Source organism: Aptenodytes patagonicus, chromosome 19, assembly GCF_965638725.1.
Source record: "Aptenodytes patagonicus chromosome 19, bAptPat1.pri.cur, whole genome shotgun sequence".
In the NCBI taxonomy this organism is placed as follows: domain Eukaryota; kingdom Metazoa; phylum Chordata; class Aves; order Sphenisciformes; family Spheniscidae; genus Aptenodytes; species Aptenodytes patagonicus.
Window position 1 is genome coordinate 2118375 of NC_134967.1, and position 15782 is coordinate 2134156.

The window sequence follows — 15782 nt, forward strand, 5'->3', positions numbered from 1 at the left end:
GGAATAGCAAGAGGGAAATGAAGGATTTTGTCCTTTCCTTGCTTAAGCCACAGGTTAAAGAATGATCACTATTCAACCCGAAGGGAATTTGAGTATTTCTTGTTGAGGGTTTAGTTTTCTCAACCTAAGTGCTCCCTGTGCTGTCTGCCCCCGCAAAAAAAAAAATAGGAGGTCCAAAACCTCTGCCCACCTCCAGCTGCCTCCATCCCCAACAGCCAAAGATGCTACTCGGAGCACAAATGCACATCCCCTGGCTGCCTGCTAGGGGTTAGAGATAACACCTTGTTAGTCAACCCCAGAGCATGAGGGACATGCAAATAAACCCACTCAGACACACTGACAGAGGGACTGCAGGTGGAGGATGCTCCTTCTTATGAGGCAGAGATGCATCCACCCACCCACCCGCCAGCCCTTACCGCCTCCCACTTTCAATGCAAGTGGTCCCTGTTTAGCTCAGTTTCCCATGTTCAGCCAGCCCCGACCTTCACTCCTCCTGACCAGACTGGATGAATACGAAGGATATTGCTCACCAGAAGCTCCTCACCTTGCCAGACCACTCCTGTTTGGCAGAAGGCATCCAACCTCAAGCAGCGATGCTGCTTCCTGCCTTCAAGTGACCCTCATCATACTAAATCATGACAAATAAAAACCCAAACAGCAGCCCAGCGTGCAGGGTTCATAAGCTGCTGCACAGCAGCTCCAAGCCTCCCGCATCGAACAAGCAGACAGCGTGACAGCGCCTTTTTCTTATGGCTGCACCTTATTTTTCTCCCCCCTCCTTGTGTTTCCCAGCTTCATATCCATTCACACTGATCTCTGTGCCTTGACACTAACATGACATAGCAGGTGAGACATCTGTCTTCCAAATTCGCCTGCTCCCCTACCTCCCTTTTGACATAATCTTGGCATGGGAGACTTACCAAAAAATCCCCTGTTGGAGAAACAAATGACTCTGCCTGGGAACAGGAGCTCCGAGTAGGAATGAAGGGCATTTCTCACAGCAGCTGACAAACACCCCCAGCCCCTGTTTCCAGGGCTGGAGGTGTTGCAGGTGCTAAACAGAGGACAGGATTGAGTGGAGAAATGCGTGTGGTGAGCCAGGGGAGAACGGGGCTGCGTGTTAGGTGGGATTTCACTTCTCATTATTCACTCCTGTGTTACAGCTACCAGGCAGGGTTGTCAGCTGGCTTCGCCCATCTCCCACACCCCTCCAGCCAGACAGTGATAAATGGCATGGGAGCGCTCTCACCAGCATCGCTATTTCACGCCCCTAACCAAATCCACATGAACCTCCCAGCAACACATCCTCGGAGACCCCCGCGCTGTGCTTTGCTACCTCCATGCATTTCTGACAGCAAGGAGGGGAGATGATGAACACAGCTCCCCAGATGCATCCATCCTGCACCCAGTACCAACCTCTCCTGCGACCTGGCACAAGTCTCTTTCCTTCTGTGCACCTCCATTACCCCTCCAAGGCTTTTTATTCTGCCTATTTAGATCACCAGCTCTTCCAAAGATGCAGCCCGGAGCTTTTTTTCCTTGTTTAAGCCCTTGCATACCACTAACAGCAACAAACACAGATCAGTTGAGCAAAGAAAGCCAACGCTGACTCATATGATTGAAGCCCTGTGTGCATCTCATTAGCAGTAAACATCCCAAGGCTGGCTATAAATACACTTCCAGTTATTCAGAAGGACCACAAAGCACTTTGCCAGCTCCCCGGTGGGATTTGAGCTGCAGACGGGAAACCCCCTGCCCCACAGCAGAAACACGACTGCCCCAGCAGCACCATGTTTCCCCCCCTCTCCATTCTGCAGAGATGCTTCAAGCGGGATGCAGCGAGCAGCAGGAGCGACACGAGGACACTTCCCAGCCTAGCAGATAAGTCCTTGCAGATGTTTTTCCCCAAAGGCACAGGCAAGTGAGAAGCTCACAAAGCACCCACCCTGCATGAAAGCCCAGCTCCGGAGGTGGCCAGCTTCCTAGCGCCTGCCTGGCGCTTTGATGATGCCGAGCACTGTGGTAGATCAGAGCATATCAAGGCTTTGTGCGTTCCAGTGATTTGGGGCCACCTGGTACGAAGACACAGGACTCTCCAGGCCTCCTCCAAAGCCAGCAGCACCTTGATGCATGCTCTTTCATGGAACTGCCCAAGGCGACACAAGTCCTGCATCTCCAGCAACATCTACCCCCAAGGCCTCTCCCCGTAGTTGGTTGATGGCAAACGGTGGAGATAAAGCACCAGCAAGGCATCTCCTGGCCCACTGCAAAGGGAGCTCCTCCACCAGTTCCCCTCAGCCCCTGCCCTAAGGCAGCTGGCTCTCTCCCAGGCACTTCAGGCTTGGCTCAAAACCCTTGCTCCTTGACTCGCCTTGCTGCTCCGCTGCACGGCTTCCAGTGCTCCACTTCTCCTGACAGAGGAGCTGCCCTTTCTCCATCGCAGCTTTTACATCACAGCCACCACCATCCATCTCCTCGCATCTCCTCCCTCATTTACTCCTTCCTTACCCGTACACCCACACAGATGGCTTGCTATAAGCTTTGAGGGGCTTTTTCCCCCCCAACATCTGTGGTTTTTCTTCACTGCACATGGGGCCACCCATCTTAAAAAACAAGAGAAACACACTGAAGGACACAGCTCCTAAATGCACCAGGTCAAACATCTCAAATGCATCAAAGTTGCTGAAATTTGGCTTTTTAGAAAGCCACAAACACAAGCCAAGTTTCCTGTGCAAGAGCACTTGTGGGTCTGGTGGTGTTGGCCTGCAAGCATGTACACACGTCGTAGGGACTCATGATTTGGCTTTTGTTAAAAGGTCAAGTGGGAATGAAGGGTTTAAATCAATTACCATCTTGTGACCATCGAGAAGTGTTTGAAGTCAGTCTGGGGAAGGGGTATGAGGTGAAACTTCAGCCTTTGACATCTCTCTCCAGCGTTTAGGACATTTCTTAACAGGATTTGAGAAGACAAAGTCATCATTTGAATGCACAGCACCAACTCTGAAGCGAGGTTTCTAGCAAGACCAGGCAGGAGGAGAGATGCACATACAGACATCATTTGAAAGGAGCTTTGCCCTTGGAAGCCAGTCGCATTTCATTATTATGCCTTACGTTTCTCTTTCCAAACTACCCCCCTGAGCACAGTGCTCTCACATGGACCAGCCTTCAGAGAAGAGAAATGCCCAGATTAGAGCTTTTAGCCCACAGTGCAAGCAGTAAATGGACTTTTTTTTTTTCCGGTTTCCATTCTTAACATTCACCCACAATGAGATGCTTTCCACTCTGCCACTAACACTGGGAGCTTAGGCAAAAGATTTCACCCCTTGAATTCATTTTCCTATACCGTAACACAGGAAAAGGTCTACCCAGATGAAGTGAATTCCCCTTTTTCTGTGTAGTATAAAATAAACTCCCTCTAAAATAACTGGAAAGCCTTAAGGGGCACTTCCTCTGCCTTTTCATGTGCTGAGACCTCCTGAAGCCAGGCGACAGCACCCAGAACTTACATGATGGAGATGCAGTAGGTATGACTTGCTTTCACAGACCAACATGGACTTCCCACCCGTTTTTAAGTGTTTATAAGTGTCTCCATAGGAAGGAAGACAAAAAAAGCCCCATCACAAGGCAGCTTTCTTCCTGCTCCAGCACCATTAAGGAAGGTTAATGTCTACGTAAGACCTTCTGGGTCTGACGTTTGCTGCATTAACAGTGGCATCAGGCAACCCATTAACTTCAGAAGGGGCTGGAGCAGTGCACCTGCATCTCCTCTAACCAAACCAGACTTTCTGGAGAGATTTGCTTTCCTCTGAGCCTCAACTCTCAACCACAGCCAATATATCTATTTGATCTTAAGTGCTCTACACCACAGCAAAGCTGCTTTCTGGCTATGTGTGGTTTTTTGCGCTTGCTCAAAAAAAAAAATTAGCGTCTTAGTGTAAGGACCTTATTGCCATCAGTTTTGATGACTCCTGCATGTTGATACCTTCACCGTAGCACTGAAGAGCTCCGCTCTACCAGAGAAGCGAGGTTCTCCAGCACACTCCATTCCAGCTATTCCCACACACACAAAATCCAAAAAGCAAAGAGAAGCCAGCAACGTTTCACCTCTTTGTATCTGGACTTTGCTTTAAGCAGCTTTAGCTGGTGGAGGTTGACCACGAGCCTGGAAAGTTTGAACCTAACCTTGACCCAAACCTGATCCGGAGAGACCCAAAGGCAGACTCAACGCACTCACCGTAGCTCGATGGCTCTGGAGACAGAGGGAACAGGAGCTTGATGTTGCAGAGAGGGCTGGCAGCGGGCCCAGGGTGGGGTAAGTCAATAACTGAGAAATGCAATGAGACAGCCTCACTCCACCTGACTCATTCACCTTCAGCAGCCTGGCATGGGCTTTCAGCTTTGAAACACTGCGGGGCTGGTTTTCACTGCTGCTGAAACCTTCTAAGTAATTATTATTTTTTGAATGAACACAGATTTTTCTGGACTCTCATGCCTTTTAAAAAAATCCACTCTTACCGTTATTTTAACTGCTCTTGTTGTATAAACAAAGCTTTCAACATTATAGCAGCTAAACAAAGCACAAGCTCTAGAAAAAACTTGGCTAAGATGGTTTAAGAAGGGGGATGGGGCTAAGGTGAATAAAAGCTGGGTCACACATCATGCTTTGCCTCCTTCTGCATCTATAAGGGGCCTGAGCAAGAACTGGGTCTGGTTTTCCAAGTCACCCACTAACAGAGCAGGGTTACAACCAACCTGTAGAACTCCAACCCTTCACACAGCTGTTTGTGCCAAGAGGAATGCTGCTAAGCTGGGAAAACAGGTCCCACAACACTCCATTCTTCACTTTGCAGAGCGTGACACCTCCAGAAGGTCCTTCCCAGCCTCAGATCCCTTCTGTGTTGCAAGTACATTAGACGCTGATGCACGCTCAAACTCTGCTTGGAGCTCCTGCTAGAGGCCACAACTACACTTAGCACCCAGTAATGCTTCGTCAGCCTTGATATCAAGGCTTCATTACCTAGACACAGGGTCTGGGAAGAGCCAAGGCCACACAACATGCCATCCAGGGCCCCCAGACAAGGATGCCCAAAGGACTAAGGACTTAGGTGACATTTAGCCCATCAAAACCAGGAGCTCAGTGCTCTGAGAGGCAGGATCTAGGGCTTCGCTGTTGCTAATTGCACCAAGTCCAGCATCCTCCAGCTCTGCAAGGCAACCGACACCAGAGGAAGGTCTGACAGATCTCATTGACACACAAAATACTACGCCCTTAGGCCTAAGGCACCCTTTCTCAGGGCTTTCACGCATACCTAAGGTTACTGAGAGGATTTAAAGCACACTCAAGTACCTTTCCTCACCATCACCTGCTGCAATCAGATACTCCAGTAACAATATTAGAGAAGGCAGAGCAAGCCTTGCTGCGTATCGCACCCCACGGTCTGCAAAGCAGCCCTGGCCCATCTTCACTGCACACAGGTGTCAACCCACCCAGTCTATCCAGCACTGCAGGAAGGGTCTGAGCAACCAGGACCGTGTTTTAGCACCAAGGACACCAGTGACAGAAATACCCAAGTCACGTACCAAGGACACTGCAAAGTGCAAGAGGGGCCGTCTCCCCATCCCATGAAGGGTTCTGTGACCTCAAGCTTCTGCTACGGTCTTAAGGAGCTTCAGATTCAAGCACAGCAAGAGGCAGGCTAAGGAAAAGGTAAGAAGCAAGTCACTGGTCAAGTCTGGGTGATTATCTTGGAAATCCACCTTGTTACAGTCATAACTGTTCCCTCCTAGACCAGAACAGACTTCAATGAGTCTGCAAGTTTGCCAACAAACTCCTGACTGCAAGGAAAGCATGCCTTGTACCTTGCAAAATGCCAGCAGAGAAAAAAAATAAGTTTAAATACAGTGGGATCAAAACAGGAATCGCAGCACATGCTTCACCAAGCATGGGGGTCTGCAGGAGGCTGCTGACCTTGATCCCAAGCCAAGAGCTTGCCCAAACCATCCGGCATCACAGTTTAAATGCACTGCTGCTGGGCTGCCAAGGGATCAGGAAGGGTTAAATGATCTGCCTTTGGCTCTACTGTATTGCCCTGACACAGAGCAAGCGAAGCCCAAGCTCCAACAGCCCCAGACATCCCGTACAGGAGCCTGTTGCACCAGCCCAGGAGCCAAGCGCCTCCCTCCCAAACCATCGGCGCTTCGGAGGGACGTTTTTAAAGCTGTTTTGAAAGACACCCCTTTCTCTTCCTCTCCTGAGGGTATTGAAAAATCATTACCAACGGGGGGGGGGGGGGGGGGGGGAATTCCTCTTTTCATTCTCTAAAATGAACATGAGCTCCTCTAAACGCTCATTGTACTGGTTCAATTTTTCACACACCCTGGAGTCTAACCATGACAAGGGGAGACACAGCAGTGGTTATGACCCAACTTTCTGGCTAATTAAGAAGCTTGTCAAAGAGCAGCTTCTCTCCCCGGAGAGCCCAGGGCAGGAAATGAGTGACTTCCCATGGCATGTGAGCCAAGCCTGTGGCTCGTCTGCGGACTTGCTGCACTCCCAGCTCCTGATTTATAAGCCGAGGCGGAGGAAAGGGTGACCACCCCATGCCACAGCACCCAGAACCCACAGACAGCCCCTCTAAGCTGATTTTGGCACGTGTCAGGAGAAGCATCAGGACCAGGGAAGGTCCTGGCCCTCCCACCCCCTATTCTGAACCACTGTTTTTAGTTTGTTGCATCAAACCGTGAGAAGCAGAAGCAGCACTGAGGTTTTCTTCTGTCAAATTCAAGTCAAGTTCTAATTCAGCAAAACACATGAACACCTGCTTTAAAAGCAAAGCCAGGGGTCAACATGTGCTCAAGCACCCCAAAAAAACCCCCATAGAACAGAAATGGGCTCAAACCAAACCCTTAAAATCCTTGAGGGAGGAAGAAGAAACCTTGTCACCAGGCTATTCACACATCCTTATTGCAATGGCCTAACCAAAGAGCAGTTGCATCCCAATCCCACTGGCAGTTAGCCTAAATTCCCTTTCCCCCAGGCTTGTTCTGGGGGCAGCTGACCCTGTTGCCACCCCAAAGAACGCATTAAATACATGGAAAGTCCCCCAGGCTGCAGGTGGAGGAGACAGACAAGCCAGAGGCAGAAGGAAAAAGCTCAACCAGTTGGGAGAAAACGAAGTCTCCAAATCACACTAAACTTTTAGGGGAAAAAAGAAAGCGTCAGGTTACTTCCCTCCCTGTTCCCCCCTCCCCCCCCCCAAGTTTTCCAGACTGCAGGAATCACCTGGAGCAGAAGTGCAGCCTTCAAGGAGCTGGTTCATATGGGACCCCAGACAGTTCAGCTCTAAACCTAAATCACACACACCAACCCTGCTCCAAAGATGCCAAGAACTCAGTGAAATCTGATTTCTCCATAACATCTCCTTGTTCACCGCTACAGACTCCCTGCACCTGGGAAGACAGAGCCAGCACATCCCCAGACCTCTACGTCCCAGTGATGGGGCCATAATCGACCCAGGCCCAGTCTGGAGCTGCCCAGGAGGATGAGGGCGGGCTGGGAGCAAGGCAGGAGGGCATCGCTCCCCGAAACTTCCCGGCCGAGGCCACGGGGTGGCAGCAGGCATCTGCTGATGGAGAACCGGGCAGCCAGGCAGGGACCAGCGCCCTTGAGGACCAGCCCAGGCAATGCTCTGCTCCCCCCCCTCAAAAATTGCAGAGGCGAGAAACAGAGGAGCAGTTTGCTTCGAGGAGCAGGTCTGGCAAACTTCAGGCAGAGCAGAGTGAAGGTCTTGCCTCCGAAGAAGGGAAGGCAAGCATCCCTTTGCAGCTCCGGTGGTGCGCAGGCTTTGCTGCTGTGCACAGCTGGTCACCGCTGCAGGATGAAGGGGACACACTAGTGACCTCCATGTGACAACCCCTTTCCCCCTAAGGGCTTCCAAACCCCCTCTTCCCTGCAGATGTGCAAGCAGGGCCAAAGGCACCATGGCCAGGAGGGCAACCAAGCCGCCAGCCTCCTCTGCTCTCGGCATGGCCCTTTTGGACTTGGTTTGCTGCCAAGCTCCTGATGTACCCAGGTGCTTCACCACATGCTAAGCTTGTGCCGTTAAAAGGACACTGTTATATTCTTAACACTACAGAGGGGCTTGAACTAGAGCCCTGTCTTCACTGCTCAATGATCAGCAGCAAGAATATGGCAGCCTATGGTTGTCCCAGGCTCTGCAAAGGGCTGACCTTAGGGGCAGAAGGCTCAAGGAGGCTTTCAAACACTCCTCCATCCCTTGGTGGAGACTTGCGTCCAAGCGCGCAGCTCTCAGACCATGTGTTGATCCTGCATGAGCTGCAGCCCCAGGTACGTGCACCCCTCAGGTAGCAATACGGGACAGGGCAAGGACGTCAGGCTGGGGATGATGTGTGCAGTCAGATTAAGCAGTGAGGGGCTGCAAACCTGCATTGAGAAGTTTGGTGGGTGCACTTGAAGGCACCGGTGGTTGAGTTGGCACAGGAGACAGGGTTGGAAGCACCAGCAGATTTCACCCCAGGCTCCGCATTGCTCACCCCGTTCCTCTTCTCTCAGGGGCCATCGGTGGGGTTGGGACCCCAGTAGTCGAGAGCCTGGGCTGCGAGAGGGGAGCTGCCAATCCTCCCCCTCCACGTGCTTCCCAGCGGGACCGCGCGGGTCCTGCCTGCCCGCACCAGCGAGCCTGCTGCTCGCCACAATGCCGTGTTTGTTGCACAACAGAGACCTTTAAACATCAAGGCAACATGACATTTTGGAAAGGAGAGATCTTAATAAGACATCTGAGCTTAATCGTTCCACCCCTGTCAGAAATGCACTGTAATTTATGACGAAAAGCAAGTGTGGGGACAACATGGTGCAATACCATTGAAGTCAATAAAAACGTATGCCAGGCTCTATTTCCATTCCCATTCCCACGGCATCCCCTAGAGTTTTTATCAGCAATTTATTTTCTATTCTACTCTCAACGCATTGGTTATAACAATGTCTTTTGGCTTCGCTGGAGCTGGGCGACTGCTGCTGTAGGGGAAAGGAGCATCGCAGCGACTCCCATGCTGAAACCAGCTCTATCCCGAGACCCCTTTGGGATTACAATATGGTAAATGTACCACCAGGGTTTGGGGTTTTTTTGCTAGACATTGTTCTTTGACCCAATAGGTCTTGTCCCATTCAGGAAAGCATCTTTCCAGGGAGGTGGAGGGAGTTAAACCCGCACTGCAGAGTGCTTTTCTAGACTTATTTCCAAGCCTGATCCTGGGAAGAAAAGCAGATGAAGTGCTGGACTAAGTCAACTTCTGCCTGCCAACTGGTAACAAAGCAAGCCTACTTTCTAGATTTAAAACTTGGAAAAAAACCTGGATTTACAGGGAGGAGCTGGCTATCCTGATTGCCCTGGTCCACCTACGTGACTGTCTCCTCCCAGCAGCACTCTTTTCTTCATGCCCTGCAGCCACAAAATACCTAACTACCTCCAGCGGGATCCCTCCCCTGCTCCATCAAAATTGCTTTAAGCACAGCTTAAGTCCCCCTGAATTTCAGAGGACACCCTGGAGGCATCCGGGACTGCTGACTGAGCAGGGATGGAGGCAAAAAGCTCTGCTGAGCCAGCACAGGGAGGAGACAGGGCTCCTGGCAGAGGTCTCTAGTGGCCACACAAGGTCTATGGGGTTTCACCAAAGTCCAGGAGCCAGTTTTAGAAGGCTCAGCTTAAAGCTGTGCTATGGTTTCAGCTCTGCCAGCCTTGCCCAACAGCAAAGACTAACGCAGCAAGGCGCTGGGCGCTTTTTGCATTGGGCTGACCTTGCTGGGCTGTGCCAAAGACAGACTCCAAAGCAGCCAGGGGTTGCGATATAGCTTTGCATCGCACTGCCTTTCTCACCTTCCTTAGGAGCGCGTTTCCAGGGCCTGATCCATCAGAGCTACTGCACAAAAGCTTTAAGTCTTCAAGGGGAAAAAAAAACTTGGCCAACCTGAGGCTTTCAACACCCCAGGAAGAGAGCAAGACCAAGCACAAGCCTGATTTTTAATTCTGTACGGATCCCAAACCCCGCTCCTCTGAAGATATCCACCCTTTAGAAGTTAATTCCCCAGCAACTTTATTTTAGAGCAATTTTCAGTTCCCATTACGCCCGCTGCGCTGGGTGATAAGTGTGCGGCTCATCTGCTATCTAGCTCTCTCCAGCCTGGGAAGATAGCTCTACCTCTCCCCAGAAGAGCGGAGGTGATGTTAGGAAAGTGGGTATATGGATTATGATAAGGGAACGGGTGGTTTTATATGCTGAGCAGACTTACCAACTTCCCTCCCTTTACCTGACCTTGCGCAGGCTATTTTCCATGCTGCTCTATCTCCTATCAATAGGAAACAGTCAAGTGCAGCCAGCGCGTTAGAGCAAAAGACCCTTTCTTTTACAGATACTGCATCATCCAAGGCTAATATAACCATGGGCTTAAAAAATTATACAGGTAATGGCTTCAAAAAAAAAATCCAAAACCCCAAAAAAGTGTCTTGAGGACGGAAAGATTTTAGTTTTAAGCGACAGAGAAGAAAAAAAAAATAGCAATTTTACTGTTCCAGGAGAAGAAATCCTTTTGGAGGCTTGTTAATTCATATTTCCTAATGCTGAGAAGTAACTTGTGAATGTTAAATATCTGCTTTTAGGAGAGGGCCCCCAACCCTGCTTTCCATTACACCGGGCATCCATCCAGCCGGAGTAACTGCACTGAAGTCAACGGGTTACTTTGGATTTTGGCCAAAATAATTCAGATCAAAATCTCCTCCCCTGTTTTTGTTACGGGGACCTGATCCTGCACCACTGCTGTCCGAGGAGTCGGGTATTACCGTTACCATGCCCTCTTTTACATGGGCACGACCCTTCTCCCGGTGCAGGGATGGACATCTCCACAGGCTTTGATGATGCCAGGAACAGGAGGCCGCTTTTCAAATACTTGAGTATATTGAAAGCAAAACAATTAAATTACCTGCTTTCAACAGTTTGTCACCTATGTCAAATATTAAAGCAAAACAATTATGGAGAGGAATTAAGAGGAAAGAATAAACCTCTCCCCTCCTTTCCAACAAAAATTCAGGAAATTAGAATTGACTCTTGGAAAAAAAAACCCCACCCTCCTGCCTTATTTACTGGGTTTGTCAGTGGATTTCCCCACACACACACTTTACGGTGCATTAGTGACTAGATTGTCTTTCACCTCAGGCCCCTGAACTGGTCTCAGCTAAACGAAATTATGTTTAAAAGTCAGCACCAAATTAAAGCAAGCCCCCACAAGCTGCGCACCAAGGGGCTCTTTTGAGCCAACGTGGATCCTTTGCTTCCTTAATGTTAAATGTAACGTAACGTTCCCTCTCTTGCTGTTTTCAAACACTTTTTCAGACTTAAAGCCAGTCTGCAAAGGGTCTCGTAGACTTTGTACACAGTTGACATCTCAGCACCAGACTCAACTAAGCCAAGAGCATCTTCGATGTGTGGCGGCAGATCGGAGACCTTGTGTCCAGGCTCGGCTACGCACAAGCAATCCACCGGTCTAGATGGATTAAGAGGATTTAGCCTACAGATTGCTCAGCCAGCTGCAGAGCTTGCACCAAGGCAAGCCCCACCACCGCTCTCCAACTCCAGGTCTGGGTTGTTGCACCAGGGATGGGGAAAACCCAGCCAGGGAAAGCTCCCCTTGACTTCTCTTCCCCAGACAGCGGTTCAGATGTTGATCGCCCAGGATTCTTATTAGATTTCAGTGACAGCCAACTGCAATTTTAATATCTGTTTAATTATTCTTCTTCCAACCCAAGCAGCAGTGATTATTGCATGAGATTAAGCACTACGAGGCTGAGCCGCGTGCAAATTTCTTTCTGTGTTTCTGAAGACTTATCTCCTTCAGACAAAAAAAATTATGCATTTCTTAGACCAGGATGTTTTTTTTCCCCTTTAATGTTTTGTCTCACTGTGAATTGGTGTAATCACTATTATAGGATGAGGAAAAAATGGCTAGAAAAATACATGTTAAAAGGAAGACAAAAACACCACCGAGTCACACATTAGAAAAGCAAACAGCTCCATCTCAAATTTAGCAAGGTCTTACAATAGCACTCGGAGAAAGCATCTTACAGAAGCAGGACCTACCGCTACCGCCTGCATGGGAAGAAAATAGTCCCTCATCCCAAGCACTTCTGGGCAGAGGTGAAGACAGAGACAGTTTTCAGGCTCCACGTGCACCATTAATACAACCAAATGCAGCTCCAAGAGCTTCAAAGTGGAGAGAGCTGCTCTTCTCCCTGCAACACTGCCCAAGCGAATGGCATTGCATTGATCCAAATTGATACAGAAATCACACCCTAGCGTTAGAGTTATATTAAACCAATCAATATAGGGACTTTTTTTTTTCCCCCCACTTAAAAAAAATACCTGGCCATCAAAGGTATCACCCACAAGAAACAGCTCAGCATTGCTGAGAGTCTTAAGCCTGCAGAGAGTAGCGGGGTGCAGGGGTACGCCTGGGCAGGGGGTGGGAGCCCTTAACTTAGTAGCTAATAAAACATTTTCCTCCCTATTGTGGCAGCCTCCTCCCACCTCCTGACCTTTTTCCTCTTGGAGTAATTAGAAGCTACCTGGGGGGAATGAAAGAGGGGAATTGGAGGTTTGCTCAGTGGGATTTAACCTTTTCTTCCCCTGTGCTTGTTGGTTCTCTCTTCCTCAGCACTGGAAGCATCCAAAATTTAAACTGGCTTTTGGGAAGAGATGCGGAGCCTCGTGCAAATCGCACAGGGAAGCTGCGGAATTACAACTCTTTGGAAACTCAGGAGCAGACCCTGGGAGGATCTGCAAACCATCATTGCCCTAATAGAGCTTTGCCCTATAGAGCTTGTGCACGAGACAGCAAGGAGATCACAGAAATATTACCCTGCTTTTACTAAAAGGTCCCACCAAAGTTAAATAAAGGAATCTATAGCAAAAGGAAGAATTCAACCAGCTGTTTTAAGGATAAAGCCGAGTCCCTCAACCAGAAGGACTCCATCGTACCCCCACAAGGGAAGTTTGCAAACCAGCCTCCATAGAAGCAAGTCACATTCAGCAGCAACAGCTTGCTTTGCTTCTAAACCAGCTCATTTCAGGCTCACACTACTCATAGTGGTGATTTTTAGCTGAATATTAAAAACATATTGCTAACATAAGAGATATCCCCAGGGAGCTCAGTCTATTCCTGCACCCACATCTTTACCTACATTGCTGATGCTCAGGACACCCTCTCCTAAACTCCCCACCCCCAGCACAGGGCTCGGAGCAAAGAAAGCCCTTCCAGCCTGCCCGGAGCCACCTGCAGAGACCCAGCCTTGCTTACTGCTACCTTATTCACCGTAAGGTTACCTACTACAGCGTGTTCCTTCACCTGAGCTGCCCCCCCAGCACTAACCTACCACCACCCACCCCAGAAACCCCTACAAGGGGAGGGCGATAAATAGTCAGCTCAGCCACGTAAAATTAAACAAACAAAAAAAAAAGCCCATTTCTTTTGAAAGAAACGCTGATCTTTTTTAACTACTTTAATGAAGTTTTTATATAAGGTCTATCTTGAGTTCAGAAACCAAACACACAAGCAATAAAACTACAAAATTATCAGCTTTTAAAAGAAAAAAAGCCAAGCAATTACACAGCACCTACCTTGAGGTCAGAGAAGCCAGCCCAGAAAAAAGAAAACAAAGCTTTCCAGAGCTTGCACACCTTGATCACTTCTGCTGCTTTACATATATCTTTTTTTAAGCTTTCTAGTAGCCTTAGAAATAAGCTTGAGAATTGTATTAAGCACTCGCCAAGAGCTTTCTTCATCTACTTTCACTCCTTGTGAGCCCCAGAGCAACTGAACCAAACTCTGAGCACCTCCCCAGTCAGCCCCACAAGCAACCGCACGTGGGGCTTATGCAGCCCAGGTGTGCCGTGCCCTCTCCTATATGGCCGGTTCCAGAGAGGGCTCCGGGGCTATAAAAGTCAACGGTTCCCAACCTTTCCCTTCCCCTGCCTGGGCAGTGTCCTGGCCTGCAGCCCTTGTACCATCAGGTATTTAAGCTCAAATGACATTATTATGTTGCTTTGCTATGTATAATCCTGAGGTTTGTTGGCTACAGCTAAGCTGTGAGGGTGTGTTATGGGATTTTTAATTCTCAATGTTATAATTAAGCATTAGAAGAGGTTTCTCCGCTATCTTATTTTTTCTTTTTTATTGCTGTAGCAACGTATTTGTGCAATGTTATAGTTGGCAACAAAGCAGCCCCGCTTACACATTAGAGCTAAATGTCTGACCTAAACTGAAATGGGAATAAAAAGCAGGTTTTATACTGAGATGCCAAGCAGTTTTAAATGAAGGGCTTTAAATGAGGAGGTTCTGAGTAACTAGTCTGAATAATGTTGGGGTTACAGCAGCAAGCCTGATATAATTATATAATTTTTCTTGAAGGCCGATACGGTCTGTGTGAGTCTTACGTTATTGTTGTTGCTTGATTTCTATCAAATGTTGGTTAGCCGAGTTGTTCTTGCTGTGTTTCCACACAGCACGGTGCAAAGATGTGCTGGTTTCAGGGCACCACATGGCTACAGTCACTTTATGCATTATATATAGATGTGAAAAATACGGTACTGAACTTCTTCCTTTGTTCGCTAGCTGTCCTGAATCACTGTCTGTGTGTTAATTCCTCTTTTCTTGAGAAAAGCCTTTCCCCGTCGGAAGGGGAAGCGTCTGATACAGTCAGGGAAGCCTTGCTTGGTTTCTCATTGCCACCAGTGTGAGCTGTCTAGCGATGCTCTGCTTAAATGGCGCCTCTGAGAGCGGGTCTGGTGTTGCTAAAATCTATGTGTTCGGTGAGGTTTTTCCTTAACTCTCTCCGTTTCCTTGCCTTCATCCTCTTCCTCATGGAAATCCTGGGTTCTGCTGTTGCCTCAGCTTTCCAACTCAGTTGGGGCCAGGTCTTACCTAATTACAACTCACCCGGTGAAACAGGTAAGCTGTATCTGCTCTCTCTGCAGCTGGGATCAATAATTAACCTTATTAATCCCAGTCAGGGTGAAATAGCCCAGCTGTGAACTGGGGGGGGAGAAAAAGGGCTCCTCCTGGCCATCCCTTTCTCCTCTGCAATGAGGGGAACTGATGGTGAATAGTGCCGTGGCTTCCAATTCAAGTCTTTCAGGACACAGGTGAGCTGGAAACTATAAAGGAGAAGGGGAAGAAACCTTTGCAAATGCCCTTTTTGATGTACCTTAACAACTGCTATAGAGAATTAAACGGAATTCATTTCTGTGATGAAGGAATTAATGGCAATAGGGAGAATCAGGCTCAGGTAGGAGACTTGAATCCAAAGAAGGGAATAAAGCCTTGAAATTCAAATGAAAAAATTATTATATCAGCATAAAGGGAAGCTATTTTACACCTGTAAGACTAAATGTATAAATATGAAGCGACTGCTCCCTCTGGGAAGAGAGGATTGTGCTTTTAATTCACCCAGACAAATATGCAGCTTGGCTCCATCTGATTCCTTACACTTCAGGAAAGACCAAACCCAAATCCTTTGTGTTTTCTCCCCTCCACGCTCGCGACTTCTTCCAGGACTTCTTGCCGCTGCCATGGTCTTCTCTGTGCTGGCAGCCTCCTGGGGCCAGACCAGGCTGTGGGGTACAGCCAAGCCCTGTGCTCTCCAAGGGCTTCATCAAGCTAGGTGTTTCCCCTGGCCTACATAAAGCACTGCAGCTACAGTAGATCCAGCTCCCAGAAA